General features: G+C 40.4%; 1 protein-coding gene across 1 annotated transcript in view; it reads right to left on the reverse strand.

Annotated features, from left to right (window-relative positions):
• smyd3 (SET and MYND domain containing 3) overlaps positions 1-21,624 on the reverse strand; it is a 69,697-nt gene that overhangs the window by 30,776 nt on the left and 17,297 nt on the right. The gene's annotated exons all lie outside the window — the stretch shown is intronic.

Below are 21,624 nucleotides of genomic sequence, written 5' to 3' on the forward strand. Positions count from 1 at the left end.
GCAGCTCTTATCATTTTCTTCTCAAGGTCAATTAAATAACAAACCTGCTGTGGGTCATACAACACAATAGGTGGAACTGGCAAGTACATTAGGACAAAATTATAATTGGTTGAACTAGTCCTAAATGTGGTCATCGAGGGCGTCCAGTTGACTATTCAGCTTTGTCAGCACACTCTTATGTTTAAACTTAATGTTTTACACATGTAACAGTTCCATTAAATTGTCCTCAAATTTCCTTAAAAGTCATGAAGACAATAAAATACTTTTTTAGCTGAAATATATAGATGAAAATCTGTTTTCTATTTTTCAACAAACTCCTTTATAGTTGTTTAACTAAGGAGCTAAATAAAAGTTCATTACTCGTTCACTGTGTGTTGTCTATGGAAACACTGGCCCATCTATTATTCATATCATTCAATAATTAATTAATTTATCCCCAATTATTTATTAAACTCTGTAGAACAAATACAACAAATAGAACTAACCTCTTACTGATTGTTACCATGGGAGCAGGGGTGTCAGCACAAAACAAACAAACACACACACACACACACACACACACTAAGTAGTTAATTAGTGAAACTTCATGGCTGATATTTTTATCTCAGGAACAAACCATGAGCCCCAGGGGCAGAGAAGAGAGTTGGGGTAGACAGAAAATATAACAAAAAGAAAGACGAGGAGAGGGAAGAAGAAAGCAGTGACTGATGATGAGAGCGAGCAGGGAGAGAATAGATATCGACCAAGACAAAATGAAAAGGAACAAGAATCAAGGCCGCATAGAGAGCACTAAAGAGTGAAAACATTCGATTATAATCAAAATGAGAAAAGGAAGAAGAAAGGTGAAACATGTGAGTTCCGTATCTGTACCCCAGTGTTCTGATTCAGGCCCTGCTAAGACCAAGAGTCCAAATCTATTTCCAAGAACATTGAGATTGATTTAAAAAAGTCTGGACATCAAAAAATCAGATTTGAGAACTAATTTGGAGATGGTTTAAAATTATATTCCAATCAGACCAGTAACCACAACAGAGGTGTTTCAGACTGGACGTTCTGGCTACATCTGGATTTCAAAGTGTTTTTTGGGTCGCTTGCAATGTCATTAAACCCAGGGACACAGTGAATGGCTACTGATGCTTAAATTGTAACTACAGCAGCTTATAGGTTGTGGATGTCTGGACAAATCTAATCTGATCATTTAATAACATGAACAGTCTATCCTAAAGATCTGATTTGACAAACAAATCTGATTTACCTGCAGTCTGAGAAAGGTTCAAGCCTTTGGACTTGAGGAGTTTAGTCTGAACCAAACCAACAAAGATTTGGTTTAGCTGCAAGTTTTTTGGGAGTAGTTCAGACTTTTGGACCAAGTGCAGGAAGTTGACACAGCATTAATCATTAGAAGAAGAAGAAGAAGAAGAAGAAGAAGAAGAAGAAGAAGAAGAAGAAGAAGAAGAAGAAGAAGAAGAAGAAGAAGAAGAAGAAGAAGAAGAAGAAGAAGAAGAAGAAGAAGAAGAAGAAGAAGAAGAAGAAGAAGAAGAAGAAGAAGAAGAAGAAGAAGAAGAAGAAGCAGTGCAGTCTTCACCTTTGACAATATAATGTTTAAACAGCAAGGATGTTCATTTGGCACATTTGTATATTTCATATGTCATATACAAAATCCATAAGTGTGCTCCCTAAACTGCAATGTGAAACCAAACCTAACTGGATCAAACAGAAACATTATGAAGCTTTGTTCTAGGTCCTTTTTTCTATCCTTATAAACCGTGTGACCTTTCAAACCCTTCAGTAACACAAATACACACAGTCACACATCCTGTCAAAGGGGTGGAGCAGCTCACACAGAAAAGCTCAGTGGAATTTACTCTTTTCACGGGATCAGTGAACAAATGAGTCATGGCTTCGACCCAAACCCAGGAGAAGTGTGATGTAGCTGTTCTCCTACTCTCTGCCACAGACTGAGCACAGCGAGCTGGATATCCATCACATGAGCCTCACACATTCAGGAGGAAAAAGTTCCACATTGACTGTTGTCAAATGTAACAGTACGATAACAGATGGAGCGACATATCTAGTGTGACGTTTGGCTTCTGACAAACAAGAGACAGCTTTATGTGAATGTAACTCATTTTTATTATTTTTTTTTTTACTCTCTTTAAAACTAAACTCAGTTGAAACAAGATGAAAATCAATATGGAGCTTTTTTGACTAAGATGGGACTACAACTAAAAATGTACTTAAAATAACAAGGATGACATCGACTCAAAATATGGACTACACTTTCATGGAGTTTTGATCTCAGGAATGAAGCTGAACACACAGCACCACTGCAATGTGACAAACGTCAAACGGTCTTAGCTCCAAAACCAAGCGTTGCACTGCAGCAAGCAAAAAGGACCAAGACCAATAAGAGGAAAACAAAAGTTTGTTTCTTGGTGGCAAGGCTGGAAATAGGTCAGTGGCACAAAGTGTTGCAGGGGGTTACACAGGGAAAATAGTAAAGGCAATCATTTTAAAAATATGTTATGTAACTGGGTTCCAAAAAAACCAAAGCTTGTTATTCTGCACATTGGGTTAATGGGAATATACAATAAGTCAGCAAAGTAGTTAGAGAGAAAAAAGGCGTTGCTAGAGAGAGAGATGAGTGAGACACATAGAAAGTAAGAAAAGAGAGCGATAAAAAGATGGAGATATAGGGAGTGAGGGGAAAAGACAAAGAGAAAGCATGAACACACACTCACACAGGTCTGAAGTCAACAACAGCAAGAGGCTGTCTGGAGCCCCGTTCATCAGCAGCCTCACCAGCATGATGGAAAAATGACACACACACAAACAGTCATGCCTGCAGGGAGGGTCAACCTATACGTTTAGCTTGGGGTGGTGAGACAAAATAACCCTTCATTCTCAGCATCAGTGTCACAGCTTCCATCCTCTTTTTGAAAATAAGACCATTCATCTCACTGTGTGTGCATCTGCGGTTTTGTCTCAACATAATGTCAGTACCTGCCAGTTGGTGGAGGCCTCACATGATTCAACACCGACATTTGACTTTGGAACATGTAGAAGGAAGTGGTTTAGGCTTTTATATTCAAAGGTAAAACCAGAAATCAAAGTAAACTGATTATTTATAACAGACTGTTGTTGGTTATAGTTTTGGCAAATTTTTTGCAGCATAGCACACGTCATATAGACTCTACAGATATAAAACACGGAAAGGCTTGTCAGCACAGGAGCAACCAGTGTGTGTGAGCATGTGTGTGTGGGTTGTGCATTGTGCTGGAAGAGCATTTTTTCTGCTCAGTGGAGCTCAAAATCACCAGCTGTACATGACACTGAGGAAGCAGCCGTGGTCTCACCCTGTCAACACCAGGAATGTTTGGTAAGTGGTGTGTCTGGATGACTTCGGTAATCCATGGTGACAGCGTTTTAAACTTTGAGTGACATTGAATCAAGGTAGGACGAGACTTAGAGGACAGAGGTGAGCGCGAGAGAGAAAAGAAACGGTAAATGGTGAAAAACGAGAGAACGTCAATGCCCCATCAGTAGAACACCTCTGCTTGTGTGTCTGCACATGTCTTTCTATACTTATGAGGGCCGATTTCGGTTCTATACAATTTTCACATATTCAGAGGGCTGTTTGAGAGTTAAGACTTGTTTAAAGGGATACATTTAGGTTTAGGTTAGGGTATGGTTTAGGTATTTAGTTGTGATGGTTAAGATTAGGGTAAGGGGCTATGTGCATTATGCCAATCAGTGTCCTCACAACTGTAGAGAGACAAGTGTGTGCGTTACACTGAGTTATTGATTCATAGATCCCCTAAAGAAATAGGATATTAATGATGACCTCTGCAGAGGAGGAGACAGAGTGTAGTGGATGAAGGGATATGCACCAAGAAAAGAGCGCAAACAGGCAGAGCAAGGAGCTACAGCAAGACAGATGATGGGAGGTTCGAACTGGACTCACATGGACGTGTTGCCGCTTCAACCCAAACGCTGCTCATTCACTTTGAATTCGTTGTTGAACTGCATTGTGGTTTCTTTGTGTTACGGTGTTTGCCGAAAACACTCAAGCGCAGGCACTAGCTAATCAAATCCTGTTAATACAAAAGAGGACGCAGAAGCCGCTGGTTACCTGGTGTGTGTTTATCTGGTTATTGTTTCCTGCAAAACTTCTGTTTAGCATTGAATAGCCTGAAACTGATTGTTGACAATCTAGCACCACATGTTAGGCCGTGAACGCTTGAACGCTTAACACCGTTAGACTGCGTTAGACAAACACACAGGAACTCACAAACACACCTAATATTTACAATTTAAATATCATTGTAGTTCTGATAAAGAACACCATTCATTCTCTAGACTTTAGAGTCTCCGTTCTCACACACAACATGCTCACTTTACTGCAGGGGCTGAAATATAAATTGGGACCATACAGGCTCTGACAGTTTGGAACAGGAAATTATGCTGACAATTACAGGTCACAGCTTCAGGTATCATTATATGTAACAGTGCAGCAATTCTCCACATTTCATCAGAATTGCAGACAACACCACAGTAAGGAACGGACAGAACTAATGAGAGCGGGTGGGGGAAGAGAGAGAAAACTGTGCCTGCTGCATTCTGCCCAAATAGCATCTCCAATATCATCAAAGCAGGATAAAAAGTAGTAGTAGTAGTGGTAAATTAATGCACCGGTGGTAGAAATTCCTTTTACAACTGTGAAAAGGAATACTCCCTCTCCCACTCCCTCCATGCCTGTCACATTCCTCTTTCTTTCTCAACAAAATTTTCCCTTCATCTTCCCCTCTCCTCTCTCTTCATCCCATCCCCCTTCCCTCTTCTCATTGCCCATTCCTTCAGAGAGGTGGTAAAACCATCTGATGGTACAACCATAGCATGATGAAAGGATGAGAGAGTAAAAGGGAAGGTTGGGGGAGTGGAAGGGGTGAAGTGAATAAAAAGGGTGTGGTGAGCGGAGATTGGGATGTGGAATAAAAGATCTAAAACCTCTAATCTCGGGGATGTCAGATAAGTGGAGGGATACCCACCAAAAGAAAGAGAGAAAGAGGTGTATTTTCTCACACTGATGCTTAGAGACTTAAAATTAAAAGAATCTCATTAAAATCCCACATAAGAGATAAATCATATAAATTTTCTATCAGGACTGAGGCAGGGGGAAGATGATTGATCTGTTTGTCTTCGATCTATCTTACTTTAAGAAGAGACTACGGTTTAGGGAATTGATGCATCTCACTATTGTACTATTGCATGATTAAAATGTTCTTAATTGGCAGAGGTTGATGTGGTTCTCTGCACATCTGTTACAGCTGAAAATAGAACACAGCAGTTGCAGGTCAACAAGGTGGAATATTTGAGAGACTGTATCATCTTTTTTGGGGATAAATATTTTTGCGATTGGTTTTCTTATTCTACCCATTTGCTATTCTTCCTACTCTTCCTCTCTTCCTCAACCTCCTCTTCTTTTTCTTTCTCTTATCCTCTTCTTCTCCGCTCTTCTTTCTCATCCCTGGCAGAAATAGTCTCTGTGTGCTCTCACCTGTGAAACTAGAAGATGTCCTTGACTCACAAGGACATTACCGCACAGTGGGCTTTGTGTGTGTGTGTGTGTGTGTGTGTGTGTGTGTGTGTGTGTGTGTGTGTGTGTGTGTGTGTGTGTGTGTGTGTGTGTGTGTGTGTGTGTGTGTATGTGTGTTTGTGTGTGTGTGTGTGTTCCGTCCCAGGCAGTATATTTTATAAACAGTAGCCCTACAGTACACCCTTGTTGCCATCTGTCATGCCACTCACACTGTCTTAGACCAGTCTGTCAATATCAGTGTGATTATATCAATGCCATTATGTGACATCTTTGCCATGTGTTAAAATTGGATTACATGGTGCCTGAAGCTAATGACATTTATTTGACTGATGAATGCACCCAAATACTCACAACCAATCCAATACAACACACGCGCGTGCACGCACACACAGGCACGCACACACGCTGTAATGCTGACCATTCATCAACCTATCATGTTCTGTAATGACAAAGTGACTGCTGATACATCAGTGCACATTGTACACTAATGGAAATGTTCTCATTATTAGAAGATATTTGGAAGTAAAACTTGTTTTTCACCGTCACAACATCCCTGGGAGCTGTCAATATTTACCATTTGTTTTTCCTCTCAAGCTATTTGCACACTTATTTTTCACATCTTAAAGTTGCAGTGTGAAGAATGTAATGACATAAAGTTGCATGTGGCAGCTGAACACCCCTCACCTCACCCTCCCCTTCCAAACATGAAAGAGAACCTATGGTATCCTTCAGTTTTATAAATATATAAATATAAAGAATTTAAATATAAAGGCCCATTCTAGGGTAAATAAAACAACAATATTTTAATTAAGATGAAAACATCACTAACTTTCTGTCTATAGATCCCTTTCACCTAAATCTTACACAGTGAACTTTTAAGCGCTTTACAAATGGTCACTGCCCAAACATTGTTCTCTATCTGACTTTATTCCAAAAATGGTGAGAAGTATAATGTTCTTGTTAATGTTCTTGTGTAAAAGTAGAACAGGGCCATGTTTGAGTGAATGGATTGTATTGATATTAATTTATATAGACAATATAACACCTCATGGACTCTTGCAGCTATGCAACAAACTAGCGTTTAGGTTAACACAATCATAGACAAGTTAGACTAATCAAACAACTCAGTGAGAAAATGGCCAAAGACAAAACACTGATTTAGAATGTGAAAACCTACATGAAAAGCAAAGTTGTTATCCAGCTGTTATAATACAGCCTAAAAACAGAGGCAAAAATAATTGATTCTGAGGAAAGCAATACCACAAACCCATTTTCATCTTTAGCTGAAGCTGTTTTCTGTATTAAAGTAAGGTCTGCCTCCTCTGTCACTCTTGAGTCTCAATGACTTCAGAGGACATTACATTTAAAAATATATCACATGAACATTTAATGAATTACAGTATGGGGACTTGGTCTCCATGATGTGACTTTGTAAATAGATTTAAGTCCACACTACATGAGTTGTGTCTAGACACACAATCACACACATCAAGATTCTATCAGCATTTAAAATGCATATGCACACACACACACACACACACACACACAGACACACACACATTGCAGACTTAGGGGCTTTGCAGTAGGAGTCAATTAAAAGAGCTTCACATTGTAATTACACTATGTTAGATATACTAGCCCACTGGGACCTGGGTGTATCTATGTTTGTCCTTCCTCCTTGTGTCTTCTTCCACTCCCACTCTTTAACTGTCTCTTCATCTCCACCTGGGCATGTTTTGAGGAGGAGCTCATTTAATCATAGATCCCCTTTCATCTCTCTCAAAAAAGAGCTCAAACACAGAGATATTTGTTTGCTATTATGCTTTTAAGTGAGGTTGAATGTCAATGTAATGTGTATCATATCAATGGACAGTGCTTAATTTTAGAAATGTATTCTATCTACCAATTGTAGTTACATTTAAATGTAAATCAATGTTCTCCTCCCCTTCCACATTTGTATCATTCTCTTTCTTACCCTGTTTGCTTGGGGTCAGAAAAAGTGATGGAACTTTTAATCTGCTCTGCCAGAATCACCAGAAACACTAACGAGAACTTTCTGGACATTAATTGCCTTGTTTGCATGGATGTAAATGCTAGATGTCATTCCTTTGAGAAACTCAGTGTCCGAGAAGGAGCCTAAGCCTTTATGACTGAGTTCAGGTATTGGCGGAGTGACATGCCCTTTTAGGCTGATTGAAGACCAGACGTGCTAATGTACTCTGGACCACCTATAAGCGTTTATGTGTATGAAGCCCACCAGAAAGGTGAAATATTACCATGGCCTGTATCCAGAATTGGGTGGTATACTGAATCAGTAAAAGGTCAGATCAGAGGGGGGTTTGCAGGTCATCAAACATGACACTGATGACCTTGGTTAAGATGAGAGATGAAGGAACATTCCTATGTTGATATTTAGCTGGAGATTGATTGGCTGGGATAACTAAGAGCCCTGTCTTAAAAGGGTTTTGTTGAAGTTGGTGTTCCTTCATTCATGTAGATATGTCTAAGAGATAATCAGACCTTTACTCAGATACTGTATGGTTGTCTGCCATGAATACCAGTTGTAGCTGGGTATCATCTGCGCAGCAGTGTCAATAGAAGCCATGCAAGTGGATAATATACCCAGGGATGTAGTTTATAGTGCAAAGTGAAGGGACCCAAGGACTGAGCATTGGGGTACACCTGTGGGGAGCGAGTGGGATAGGGATGGGATGTTTGTCCTTGCCATGACACATTGAAGGAATGCCCAGTTAGATTTGATGAAAGCACTTGGCCCAAGATGCCAATATCAGAGAACACAACTAGCAGGATGCAGTGGTTCACTAAATCAGAGGTTGCTGATAGGTCCAGCAAGATAAGAACTGCAGACTGAGCTGCAGCTCTTGCTGCTTTCGGGCTTCTTTTCACAGGTAACAGAGTTGTTACAGTGGAGTGGCTACTCTCAGAGCCTGACTGATCTGGAATCTGGTTCAAGGAGGGAGGAACTCTGAGAACAGTTTGAAAACTGCCCCTTTGTTAGCCTAAGATAAGAATGGAAGCAACAAGGCCCATCAATATTTAATAACCTTTTCCTGGACATAGGGCTGTGACAGTAACCGTGTCACTGCAGTCATGTGATCCCCTATCGCGGGATTGAACTCATTACCATCATCACTGCAGACAATGTTACTGAGCCCCAGGGAGCCATGCACAGCTCCACTGCCCCAAGCAGAGTGTACGGAGCCGGGGCACGAACACAAGGACCCACGGACGGCTTCACTGCCAGGACTAAAGTGTGCACATCCCAGCCAGAGCGCCAACAACCCTGGGGCAGACACCCAGGTAGCCTTGCACAGCTCAACTAAGTCCTCTTACAGTGTTAATTTTGGATTTTTTCATACATGTTTGGAGAGTAAAAAAGTAATTTTTCTCATTAAATCGAATCCCCCAAGCTGTGACGGTAAGAAGAAATCCATAGTGTCCCAGCCCTAGCTTGACATCTTCATTCACAGGTGCATGTATCCTTCTTATCACAGTGTAAATAGAAAGTGCCCTTTACCTTGTCATGATACATTTTAATCGACTGCTTGGGTATAATTTTGAACTGAGGATGTGTATGTATTTAATGCTTTGAATGTTGTACTGTCAATAACAAACATTTTCTCATCTTTGCATTTCGCAATTGTTGATTCAAGAGAATAATTTACTTATTTGTGTAAAAGAGAGACTTAATTAACAACATATCCAGAGTTAAGAGGCTCTGGTTTAACGATCTAAGTGAATGGTCTAAAGTGCACAGAGCTAGTGCATTAAGGGCGTGTCCTGGTTAAATGGCAAAAAATTAGTGCTTGGTTCAAGAGGGTTGTATTTACTCTCAGACTACAAACCAATAAAACAGGGCCATATCCCATTCCTTTTAAAAGGCACAAGCACTTGGCAGTCTACCGAATTGCTACATGCACCTGGCAGATTTGCCAGATAGTGAGATAGAACAATTCTCTGCATTGAAATGGATCAGCACATGAACAAAGTGTGCGAGGAGACCATCTGCGTGTTTAACAAGCCAAGTAGATCAACATCATACATCTGCCTATGTAGGACCATATTACCATCATAATAATGATTACACAGGTTTACTGTACATAGGTCCATTGCTTTACAACACCTTGAGGTAACCATGCCACAAAATGACCAAGGGTGCTCAGATGGGTGTATTTTGCTTTTAAACAATTTGGGCACTGTAGAAGGAAATAATTGTTTAATCAATCTGAAACTCGCTAAGATAGATCGCTTTGTACTTAGTGCTGGGTGTTAGACCGGGGCCAAAGTGTCATGGTTAACGGTCCCTCTTTATCTCCATGGTAACACTAGCCACTTGGAGATGGGAGAGGAGCGAAGAAGAGAGGTGGGACTTACAAGAGTCAGTATGCGTGTGTGTGTGTGTATTATAGGTATGAACTAAAAAAAATTGTTACAGTCACACAAACAGGTGTAATAATTATATTACGCAGTACAGTGGTAGATACACATTAGTTTTATATAGTAAATATCCAAACAACATTGGTCTGGTTTAAGTGGAGAGGAGAAAGACGAGAAAAGACAAGAGGAGAAAAGACGAGAGGAGAGGATGGGGGGAGAGGAGGGACAGAGGGCAGTGAGCAGTAAGGATGACACATTGTTTGACATTACAGAAAACCGCAAACGTGTGCAGATTCTGTAAGATTCCACACTATAGCTCTGTGTGTGTGTCTCCAAAATCTATATAATTAGCATCAGGAATAGTTTGATAGTTGCCACCTTGCAAAGCGATAAACAGCTTTCAGAACCACTCTTTTATCATTATGTTCACTATTAAGCTACAGCCAGAAGCATGTTAGCTTCGCTTGGCATGAAAAAAACGAGAGAAACAGGTATAGCCTGCATGCCTCTGCCCAAAGGTCAGTTATTATCATGCGTTAACAAGGCTGCAGTGGCTACCTGGAGTCTTGTTGTCACCATGAGGTCACCAGGCAACAGCTCTCTGTCAAGAAGGCACACAAATCCAGAATTGTTTACATAATTGAATTAGTAAGCTTCAGAGCTGCAGAGTATTTTTGCTAATGTGCCGGCCTCACTGTTTCCAGTCTTAATGCTAAGCTACATTTGCATATAGACGGGAGAATGATATAGATTTTCTCATCCAACTCTCCCATCAGCACAAAAGTTAAGAAACCTCTTTTCCTACAGATCAAACTATAACCTTTTAAGAAGCTGTTCCGATGTACCATGAAAGTGGATTTATCATTTGAGAAAGTATATGGTAAACACTTGTTTTGTATAATTAATATACTTTTTTAAAACAGCTTTTATCACTGTTAATGTTATATTATTGATATATTTTGCAGTAACACCATATTTGGACTGAAATGTATTGTTTACAAGAACATTTACTCAAACCAGTAAGTAAGTCTATTTTTTGGGTTTGTTTCTGTGTCAATATAGAGAAGAGAGTGCGTGTGTGTGTGTGTGTGTGTGTGTGTGTGTGTGTGTGTGTGTGTGTGTGTGTGTGTGTGTGTGTGTGTGTGTGTGTGTGTGTGTGTGTGTGTGTGTGTGTGTGTGTGTGAGTCAGTCTCAATGGTTTTTCTAATGAGTTGCTGGTATTTAACAAGAGGAAGCACAGCATGCAGGCCCATTAACAAGGAGAGAGCTGAAACCATAACTACAAAATACAACTGGGCACTCATCTCCACAGCCACAGCAGGACAACAAATTAAAACAGGCAAGCAGATATACATTTACTTGCTGGCAGGTGACTCTAAAAATAAACGGCTGCAGCAAAAGGGCGCTTTGGGTTTCTATTTTTTTTAAGCACATTTGCACTTTAAAAAGATGACAAAAAAACACAAATGTCACAGGCACACGCAGACGACTTGAAAGTCTGCAAGGTGCGTCGTATTGTCCCTGAATAGAACTGACGGTTTCGTGCTTGGCTGTGGTTTAAGAAGAGGAGACAGGGAGAGGGAGATGAGAGACAGATGAGAGGGAGAACGAGGGAATGGACCGTGAGGAAACTCATTTATATTCAGGATGGAAATAAAAGGATTGATGGTTAAGCATTCTTCAGCTGGATACTTTACAGGCTCCTGTGTCTTTCTTTCACGAGACGGCGTTCACGGAAGCTTTACATAACTCGTTAATGACGTGCAGAGAAAGACAGATGTAGCGCGAGGGAGGATGGGTGAGTGGGTGGATGATACTTGAACTTGTGACAGTACTTGAATCTGGGCACCTCAACTTCAGTTCACTGAGAAACATTTGAAACTTATTTCATGAACCGAAACACTGATTTCAAACCAGCTAAGGCTTTCTCAGGATGATTCTCTTCTGTCCTTGTAGAGGGATAAGCAAAAAAATATATTATTCTAAATATCGCAAATTTTATTTGCATTTGACAAGGACATTTAATATGATTTGATATTTCAGACAGCACCGATACTTCATTCAGAATGTTTAGCTAATGTGTGCAGAAGATTTTCAGCTATTAAGTGTGTCTGAAAAGCTTGTCCCTCCTTATCAGACTAATTAACTGTAAACACTGAAGATATGTGTTCTAGTGTGTTGAACTGTTTCGCCCACACACTCATAATCAGGCTCCGCTAACAGATTTTAAGGGACTACATGTCTTTCGTTTCAGCTTACTACTAAACAACCTAATCTTTGGAAATGCACAATCAACACAAACAAAATCAAAACCAACAGAGTGGAAGTTGTTTTTCATTTTCTGTCACAGGATCAGATTTCATGGAGCACTTGGTTAATTGCCTAGAGTTCTAGAAATTATCTACGGTTATTACAAACAGCCCCAATATTAGTATAAAATATTGAAGAGAGTGTTGGACACAGTATCACTAAAAAGTGCCGCCAACGTATGTTTAAATGGAAATCTGAGGACCAATACTGGAGGAAACAGTAGTAGTAAGTATTTTATCTTACTACTCCTCTTAGGTCAAACCTTTTCTATTCACCAACTGCTCTCCACAATGACTAGATGTCTGTGCAAAGCCCAACCAGGATAGCTGTCCAAACCTGTGTGTAAAAATACATTTATACATATTTCATATATTCATATATACTGTAGATATATAAAAACAAATATGTCTCTGCACAGTAAATGCCCAAATAAGCCCAGGGTAATACAACATTAGCAAGGAAACAATAAGTCGTCAGTACCAAAACACAGGCTGTGAAATATAACAAATAAGTGTGGGTATCAGTGGCAGACTGGCCATCTGGAGTACCTGCACTTTTCCCGATGGGCCACTTGAGCTGTTGTGAAAAGATTAAAAACTGTCTCATGCTGTGTGATCTTGCATTAGTTTGGCCTGCCATCCTCAGACAGGTGTGTGTGTGTGTGTGTGCATACGTGTCCATGTGTGCAGTAGAGATATAAATTAGAGGTCGACTTGAACCCTCTCGCCAGATTAACACTTTGATGATTTTTTCATGGAATTTGTAAGAGCCATTATGCAGGATGTGTGTATATAATTAAATATTTATGTTGGTTTTATAATTTCTTATATTATCAAAGTTTGTAGTTCAAGTTTTGTACAGTTAAATTATATTTTGTATATTGTGGTTTCAACATTTCAAGTATATTTTGTTTTGGGCACTGTTTTTTGCAACCGTTTGATGAGGCCGTAAGGCAGTTCTTCATATCAGGTGCGTGGTGGAGCCAGCATGGCTGGTTAGTGACGCGCAAGAAGAGTGGTGAGTTGAGGAGTCAGTAGGAGTAGACTCAAACAAGTTTTGACCGTGACATATCCCGACATCTACGTGACATATCGTGACATTTATGTGAAACGTGCGTGAAATGTGAGTGACATTAACGTGAAGATGACGTGAAAGTGATGGTTGATATCAGTGACAAGAGAAAAAGTGACGTTGTGACCAGTTTTGAGTTAAGGCATGCCAATCTTCGATAATGGATCGTTATAAACGGTGTGTCTGAACTGTGCTGGAAAGGAAAATAAAATACCTCACTTCAAGTGTAACCCACCTCATGGATTCGTGTAACAGTGGGTTATCACTACGGGACGGGTTCTGTTGTTTGGACACGAGTCAGCTGTAAAGAAATACTCCTCAGACACAATCAAGTGGCCATCATATTGCAACTGAGTGGAACGGCCACTACAGAATGGAATAACATAATAAAAGGTCTGTTGCACATTCATGGCAGCACACTGACCGAGTGTCGTCGCTCCATCCCCTTCCTGTCTCGTTAAGAATAAGTGACATTTCATGGGGTCTTTAACAGTTGTTTAGATATCAGGAGTTAATCACATGCACCCAGATATTTGAGCAAATGAGCCTTCAAATGATCAGATAGGGCCATTGACCCATAAGTGTGCAAAGTGCAATTTGGAGCTGACCAACACAGATACATTCATCTCTGTATTAATGATTTCATACCATAAAAACCTCATCACTCACTCAGTTTAAAGCTGTCCTATATAGAGTTAATTTTCATTTTAAATAAATTATCTCAGGTGAACAATGAAATTACTTTGACTCAGTGAATGGAGCCTCCACGTAAATCTATCAGTCCACACGTGGCTGGTTGATTCATTGCAGCCATCAGCCAATTCAATTTGTGATGTCATTTAAAAAACTTTCTATCAGAGTTGGAATCATGCTTATGTATAACACAAATCGTTGAAGCTCAATTTTACAATGCTTTATTGTAGATTTTATTTATTGTATTTTTTTTAACAGTGATTTATTTTTCTTACAAGGGTTGAGAATAATAACGTGAACAGGTTCTGTAACAGAGCTGTTTTAATAGATGGTTCAAGTTACAGTCCCTCATCTCTCCCTGTTAATAGTGTAATTTCAGTTCCTTGTCGTTGGGCAGCAGCACGGACACAGTTGAGCTATCAGCAACAGGCTGGGTAGACTGTATGTCAGCTGGACTGATGATAGATGGCGGTTGAATATGGATTTCTCCCTTATTAACATTCAAATGGCAAATGTAACAGTAACAAGTGAGTTGAAAAGCACAGTTTCTGAGACGTCAGTATTTGCGATGGCCCCAGTAACACGTTTCTTCATTCATTGATAACCTGAGCCATTACTAAACACCCAGCCTTTATTTGTCCTGAGTGAGAGGACGGACAAAATCATGAGGACGGGACGCTAAAAGGCTAATATACACAAGGGATGACCAGCCAGGGCAAACAACAATGACACCACATGCATGGTTATGTTATCCTCGCTGCTGATTGCTAGACAAAAAGTACAGAATTATATCAGATGTTCCTTACTGGAGTTTAGATAAAACTGCAACTTAATCTGTTCTTTTTTGTTTCATTAGCTCACATTGCTGCCAATTAAAGGGCAAACTTAGAATCAACTATGTTAAAAATATCTCTAAGAGATAAAGTATGAAAGACCATGTAATTTATAACTAGAGCTGCTTTCAGAGGCTGTGTGTGAGAATGCAAATGTATGAATCAGTTGCTCAGGACATTCTCTGGAGTCTCTTCTTCCAGCCCACAAGAATAAACTCTGGATAATGTCCAAATGAGCCCATGTGACAACACAGCAGGATATTGTCTGGAGAACTCACAGCGAGCGAGTGGGTGTGTTAATGACGTTTCAAACACAAAACAGACTGAAAAAACTAAACCAAAACAAGGAAATCCTGCTGCGTTATACATATGCAAAAGTTGATGTCTGAAATATGGCTTAAGTCACCATCAGTCCCTAGAGTCTAGTAGGTACTGATGGTGACTAAAGCCGTTTTTCAGATGTATATGTACTGTGACTGTCTAGTAACTAGACAGTCACAGTACATAAATAATAATTCTTCTATTTCTACAAGAGCTGCACAAGTCTTGATCAAAAGAGAATTATGATTTTCTTCCTTAGAAACTAGATCATGATTCTCTTCTCTCTTTTTATTGTAAAGATTTATTGCACTAATTTAAATGGAAACAACAAAAAATATAATGAACAAGCGCATCCACTTCGGACACAAATTGTTTCAGATGACGAAAGAGGTATTTGGATATCTTAGAAAATTAAACCACAAGAGAAACAAGTCAAGAATGATTGAGGGTGATGAGGAGTCCTGTCACCTCCTCCTTTAAACTGCTCCCATCTGAAAGTTCCACCCCCAACATACACATAGCTGATAGAAAATGTCCTTTGTTTCACATGCTATTAAGTTTTGGTCCAGCCGGTCTGGACCGAATGGCCACCTCCGTCAATTAAGAGCTACTTAAGGTGCAACGTAAGAGTAAGGGTTGGTTATGTCTGCTGATGTTTTTGGTTATATTGCTGTGTGGAAAATGCTCTGCGATTATTGCTGCAAACCAATTTCCCTATGGGGGCCTATTCACTGGTGTCTGTCAATCACTCTCGCTGTGTTTGATATTTTCCTCACTACCATGTTTCTGCTGGTCTGCATCACGTCGTGTAAAGCTGCATTGTCATTTACCAGGAACGATGCAGCTCACTGTATGTTCCTAATGCAAATGAAGTTTGAAGTGAAATCGCGTTTTTTATTAAAAATCACTTGTGCAGGTCTACATTTCAAGCATGTCTGCATGTCCCAGGTCGCAGTGAGATTAACCCGGCTCAGATATCTCACGTTCTGGAACATCCCATCTGGAGGACTTCAAGGAAATTAGACAAAATCCACAAACACTCACACGCTTGTATGATACCGGCCTCAGTCCCGGTTTCCGTCCCCCCGGAACCTCAAACCATCAGTAATTACTGTAAACGCTGGAGCAATATAGGCGAGAGCGGAGAAAGCATGAGGGAGGATAAAGGAGACGAGAGAGATAGTGGCTGTCGCAGCTGGAGCCAAAAGCTGTTCATTAAGCCAACCCCACCCCCAACTCATACTCACACATGGCACTGCAGCACACGTTGGACCAGCAATACAATACACATACTGTACACAACATGCTGATCTCCTGCAACATTCTGCTCGTCCAATCAATCGCAGAATTAAGTAGCATCAACATTTGCATTCAAATTTATTTTCATTTTCAGTCTCTTCTCCTCCAGTCTTGATTCCATCTCTTTCCAGTTCTCTTGTCTTTTTCTCACCAGCTGTCCATTTCCCTCCGTCCTTTCTTCTTCCTCATTCTTCATTTTAAGACTTCATGTCCATGCCTCGTCTCCCAAACCCCTTTGTTTGCTACAATCTGTCTCAGTTCCTTCCTCACCCTCATCCCTTTCCTCCTTCCTTCATTCACACTCTCTTTTCCCAGTTCACTCGTTTCCTCTTCCCTTCTTTATCTTCGTCGGTTCCCCATGAGCCCACACACACAGCCAATCTAAGTCAATTAAACAAACGTTTTTTGTTCTCTCTTCCATTATACTGTCTGTGACTACATTCATGATGGACATAAAGTCATTACAGTAAGCTGTGTGTGTGTGTGCGTGCGTGTGAGATTTTTGCAAAGCCTAAGCTAATTAGGTAGCACCCATGGCGCTGCCAGCTACGATGGCAGACCAGGGAAATGATAGAGATAAGGCTGAACATACCAACATGTACACACAAGGATTATTGTAATGACTTCAGGCAAACACACATATGAAAGGCACAGGAACATTTTAATGCGGGAAGTGAAAACATGCGCTTCTTATCTCATAGATATTATTGTTTCCTATAATGTGCAAACAATTTCTCATTAAAATTATTAAAAATGACTTGATGTTATATTTTGTTAAATTGTGCATATAAATTATAGAAAAGTTAACAACAGTTTTCAAACCCAGAAAAATGCACAATTGTATTCAAGGTTTCGAGACGTCTTTAAAACACAACTCTGTCTCTGCTATAACTTTCGGGGAATGACGCATCACGAAGGAAAAACACAAAGCCAGCCAGTTAGCCCGTGAATAAACTTTATTTCTTTCCCTTTCCTTGACTTGTTTCTTTCTTTGGTCGTTTATTTATAAAACATACCATCCAGTGATAACTTTTCCATTAGGTATACTAGATTGGCATCTGGTTTCCCATTTCGATGCTCAACAGATGGCCAATAATTATCAAGGAAAGTCATGAGAATAAATTACTCCTACACACAAACAAGAAAGCTACACTCGCTCATAAACAACACACATCTGTCCAGGACACAGAGAAATACACCTACACACGTGCTATTTAACGTGCCCCACACCCACACCCACACACACACACACACACACACACACACACACACACACACACACACACACACACACACACACACACACACACACACACACACACACACACTTTTGCTTGTGCAATTGAAGCCAAAACAGTTTCCAGCAGGAGTATACATTTATTGGCTCCACACTCACATGGTATCAGGTAGTGTGTGTGTGTGTGTGTCTGTGTACAGCGGATATGTGATAAATTGACTCCATACTTGGGTAATAAACAATACAACATACTTTTCCATGGGGAGGCGCCTTGCTTCCAGCATTGTCAAATGTGTGTGTTTGTGTGTGGTCCAGGTGTTACTAATGTTGTTGGGACCTTAATCTGTTTACACAGTCATTATATGGCATCGCCTTCTTCTCCAATTTTGAACATTTTCCATCTTCTGCTTATATTCTTTCCATAATCCTTTGTGTCACTATGATTTTAGCTTCTTTTTTCTTTTATAAAACTCCCTCAATATTCCCTCATCCATTTTTATCTTTTCCGTACCCTCCTCTTCTCTCTTGTCTTTTGGGTTTCCTTCTTTCCATTGCTCAAACACAAGCACAGAGCTACAACAAATGAGGAACCAACGTTGTTCTATCCAATCGGTCTTATCTATCTATCATATGAGTTAACTACAGTCACCCTCAGCAATCAGGTCTTCAAAAAGCTTCCATCGATAAACTTTCTTACAGTAAGATTTTGGGACTCAAAACTCAACAGTGCCAGGGACAAAGACAGTGTTTCCACTGAGATAAGAATCAACGGGACAGTTATTGTTACAGATTTTAGTTTTATCCTGGTTTGAATGAAGTCTTTATCTAAACAAATCAGAAATCATTGCACAAAAAGTCTTGGTGAGTGCACACAATGCACACAAAACTCCCACTGAAGACCGCGTTGGGCATGTACTGGATGAGGCATATTATCTTGCTCCTGTGGCAGCTGTGCTATTCAGTTTCCTGATGATTCTCTTTCTTGTTGTAGAAAAAATTGATTCCGTTACATGCTCAAACTGCATATCTACAAATAATTATCATGTCGCACAGTGGAACAGACCGCCCACTTCATTCTCTGTACCAAGAGTGCTTAGCAAATTTATGCAGTTGCTGGCTACAGCATGAATTTTACGACACAGTAAATTACCATCAAGTACAAGTACATACTTTTAGACTTGTGATTTTTGTGGCACTTGCTTTAACTTTTCTGATTGAATTGCTGCCACTGGTCGGTTAAAAACTCGGCCTTGGAGGTGTCAGTCAAACGATGTATACAACACATATATAAGATGAAGTTTGGGGCTTGGCCTGAGTGTGAAGGAGAAGAGTCAGTGACAATGAAGTGGAGATATGATAGTGAGCAGGCAGAGAGCTATTGAAAGAGTCTCAACTGAGCAGGGTTAGAGCAGATGGAGAGGTGTGTAAGAGTTTGTTTTATGGGGTATAAACATGCTGGTCGTGTAAAATGTATGAGTGAGAAATGGGTCTGAGAGCAGCAACGGCTGATGCAGCAAAAAATGGAGTTCACACACAATTTGAAGCACGCAAGCACACGCCCATGCACAGGCACGCACACACCCACCCACACACACACACAGATACTGATGAGGACATGTATATTTCAGGAGGGATATATATATATAGTAAGCATGCTAAACTAAACACATTTTCATGAATATGCTGGCTAAACACACACACACACACACACAAACAGGCAATTCTCTCACTCAGAGAGGGGCAGTTGCTTGAGGGACGCAATAAAATGTGTCGTGGCCAGATCTCATCTGTCACTGCTTAATGCACCAGTGCAGTCTGACCAAAACACACACACACACACAGACACACACAAAATAACCTTACTATAGTCCGAGGTAACACACTACACACCAGATCCTGCTCCACACACACACATCCCAAAGGATCTAAATCACTGACCTGTGCTGCATGAACACACACAAACACAGTGAATACATATACAGCAAATACTCCTTCAATCCTTTCTTCCCTTGAGTATATTAAGAGCTATAATGATGCTGTTGCATTACTTCATTCTATGTGCCCGCATGTGTGTGTGTGTTTGTGTAACATTACTGGTGTTGTGGAGAGTAGCTATTAACATAAAGAATGGTTATACAGCACAAAACAATCCCCTCTGTACAAAAGACTAGACCCCTTTCTCACACACACACACACACACACACACACACACACACACACACACACACACACACACACACACACACACACACACACACACACACACACACACACACACACACACACACACACACACACACACACACACACACACACACACACACATAAACTATACACTTACAGTAATGACCTATTTTGTAAAGCACACTGAACATTCCAAGTACACACTGATACACTTCTCATTTGTTATGTATTAAAGCCATTACGGAGAGAGGGAGCATGAGGGGAGGAGAAGAGGGGAGAATGAGAAAGGGATGAAGAAAGAGGGTTGCATGTGTAGAGACATGTAAACAGAAGAATCATCAGGAACATGAAAATACAAACACATACACCAAATATAACAAAAATAAAATAGTATAGTATATATAATAATACATTTATCCCCTGATATCGTTCACCGACCTGCAAAGGGTCCATGAGGTTCATTGAGAGTGAGAACCAAGCATATTTACAGATTCTTCACTCAATGAACACAAGCAGAACATAACTCTTCAATATCCAGGTACGTCCGAGCCCAAACACTAAAATAGAGGCAGTTGGGAGGACCTGTGCTCGCACTGCACATTGTCTTCAGCCAGAAACACACACCACTGAAGCAGTGAGGACAGCCAAAAGTTAGCCAGCAGGTCATAGACAAAAAGTCGGCCTCTAGCAGTTGTCAGGCAGGGAGCGTTTCTATGTTTTGGGGGTGTCGCTCTGACAAAAGGTCCTATGGGTTGGTCATCTTGTCAAAGTGTAGCCTGCTCTTGCTAGCTTTTCCAGGATTACCCACCCGAGCTTTAACGGGATAATATGAAGTGGTGTAGAGGATAAAATAGGGTGTAAAGTCTCAGTGAGATAACACATCAGTGTGTGTGTGTGTCTGTAGTAGAGATCGCCCTCCTGAACATAATCAGATCACAAAATGTTCAACGCTCCACGCAAACACACACCAAATTTACCCTTTGTATCTCTTCTCCAGTCTGTTACCCACAGACTGTACAAAGAGTTACTGTCAAATCAATGCAGACATCTGTCATGCTCACTGCTAAATGATTAAAATCTCATTCCCTTGGCTCTCGTTTTTGAAAGGTATCACCTAGTGACAATTTATATTAACCGACAAAGTTACTGTGACACACTTTATACATTTCCTTTTCTCATTTCATCTCTTCCTCTCTCTCCCTCCCTCTCTTTCGCTCCCTCTATCTGTATGACTTCCTCCTCTCTTCCCCCTCCCTCGTCTCTCTCCCCCCTGCTTGTTTTTTTCTCACACACTCTTCGTCCCTTTCTTCTCTTTAATCCACTCAACGCTGTTCGCTCTTCATCTCCCTCAAACTGGAGCAGAATTCCCACCGGAATCTTGAGCTGCATTTAATCAGCAGTTTTTCAGCTTCACATCCAAACACACACGCGCACAAACAATGAGACTGTAAACTCATTATACACCAGTTTGTGTGATCTAAAGTTTGTGTTTTACCAATAGCAGGTGTGGTGAAATAAATATTAAAATGGTCGTGGTTTGTGTATTTTCATACATTGTTTTGGGGAAACTAAATGTCTGAGTGAAACTTCACAGGAACCCTTCAAGTAGTCCCGCGCTTCACTCAGTCAACCTCATGGTGGCGCAAAGCAAAGTCATTAGGTTTAATTATCTAAGAACATTG

Source organism: Limanda limanda, chromosome 3 (assembly GCF_963576545.1).
Source record: "Limanda limanda chromosome 3, fLimLim1.1, whole genome shotgun sequence".
Lineage (NCBI taxonomy): Eukaryota > Metazoa > Chordata > Actinopteri > Pleuronectiformes > Pleuronectidae > Limanda > Limanda limanda.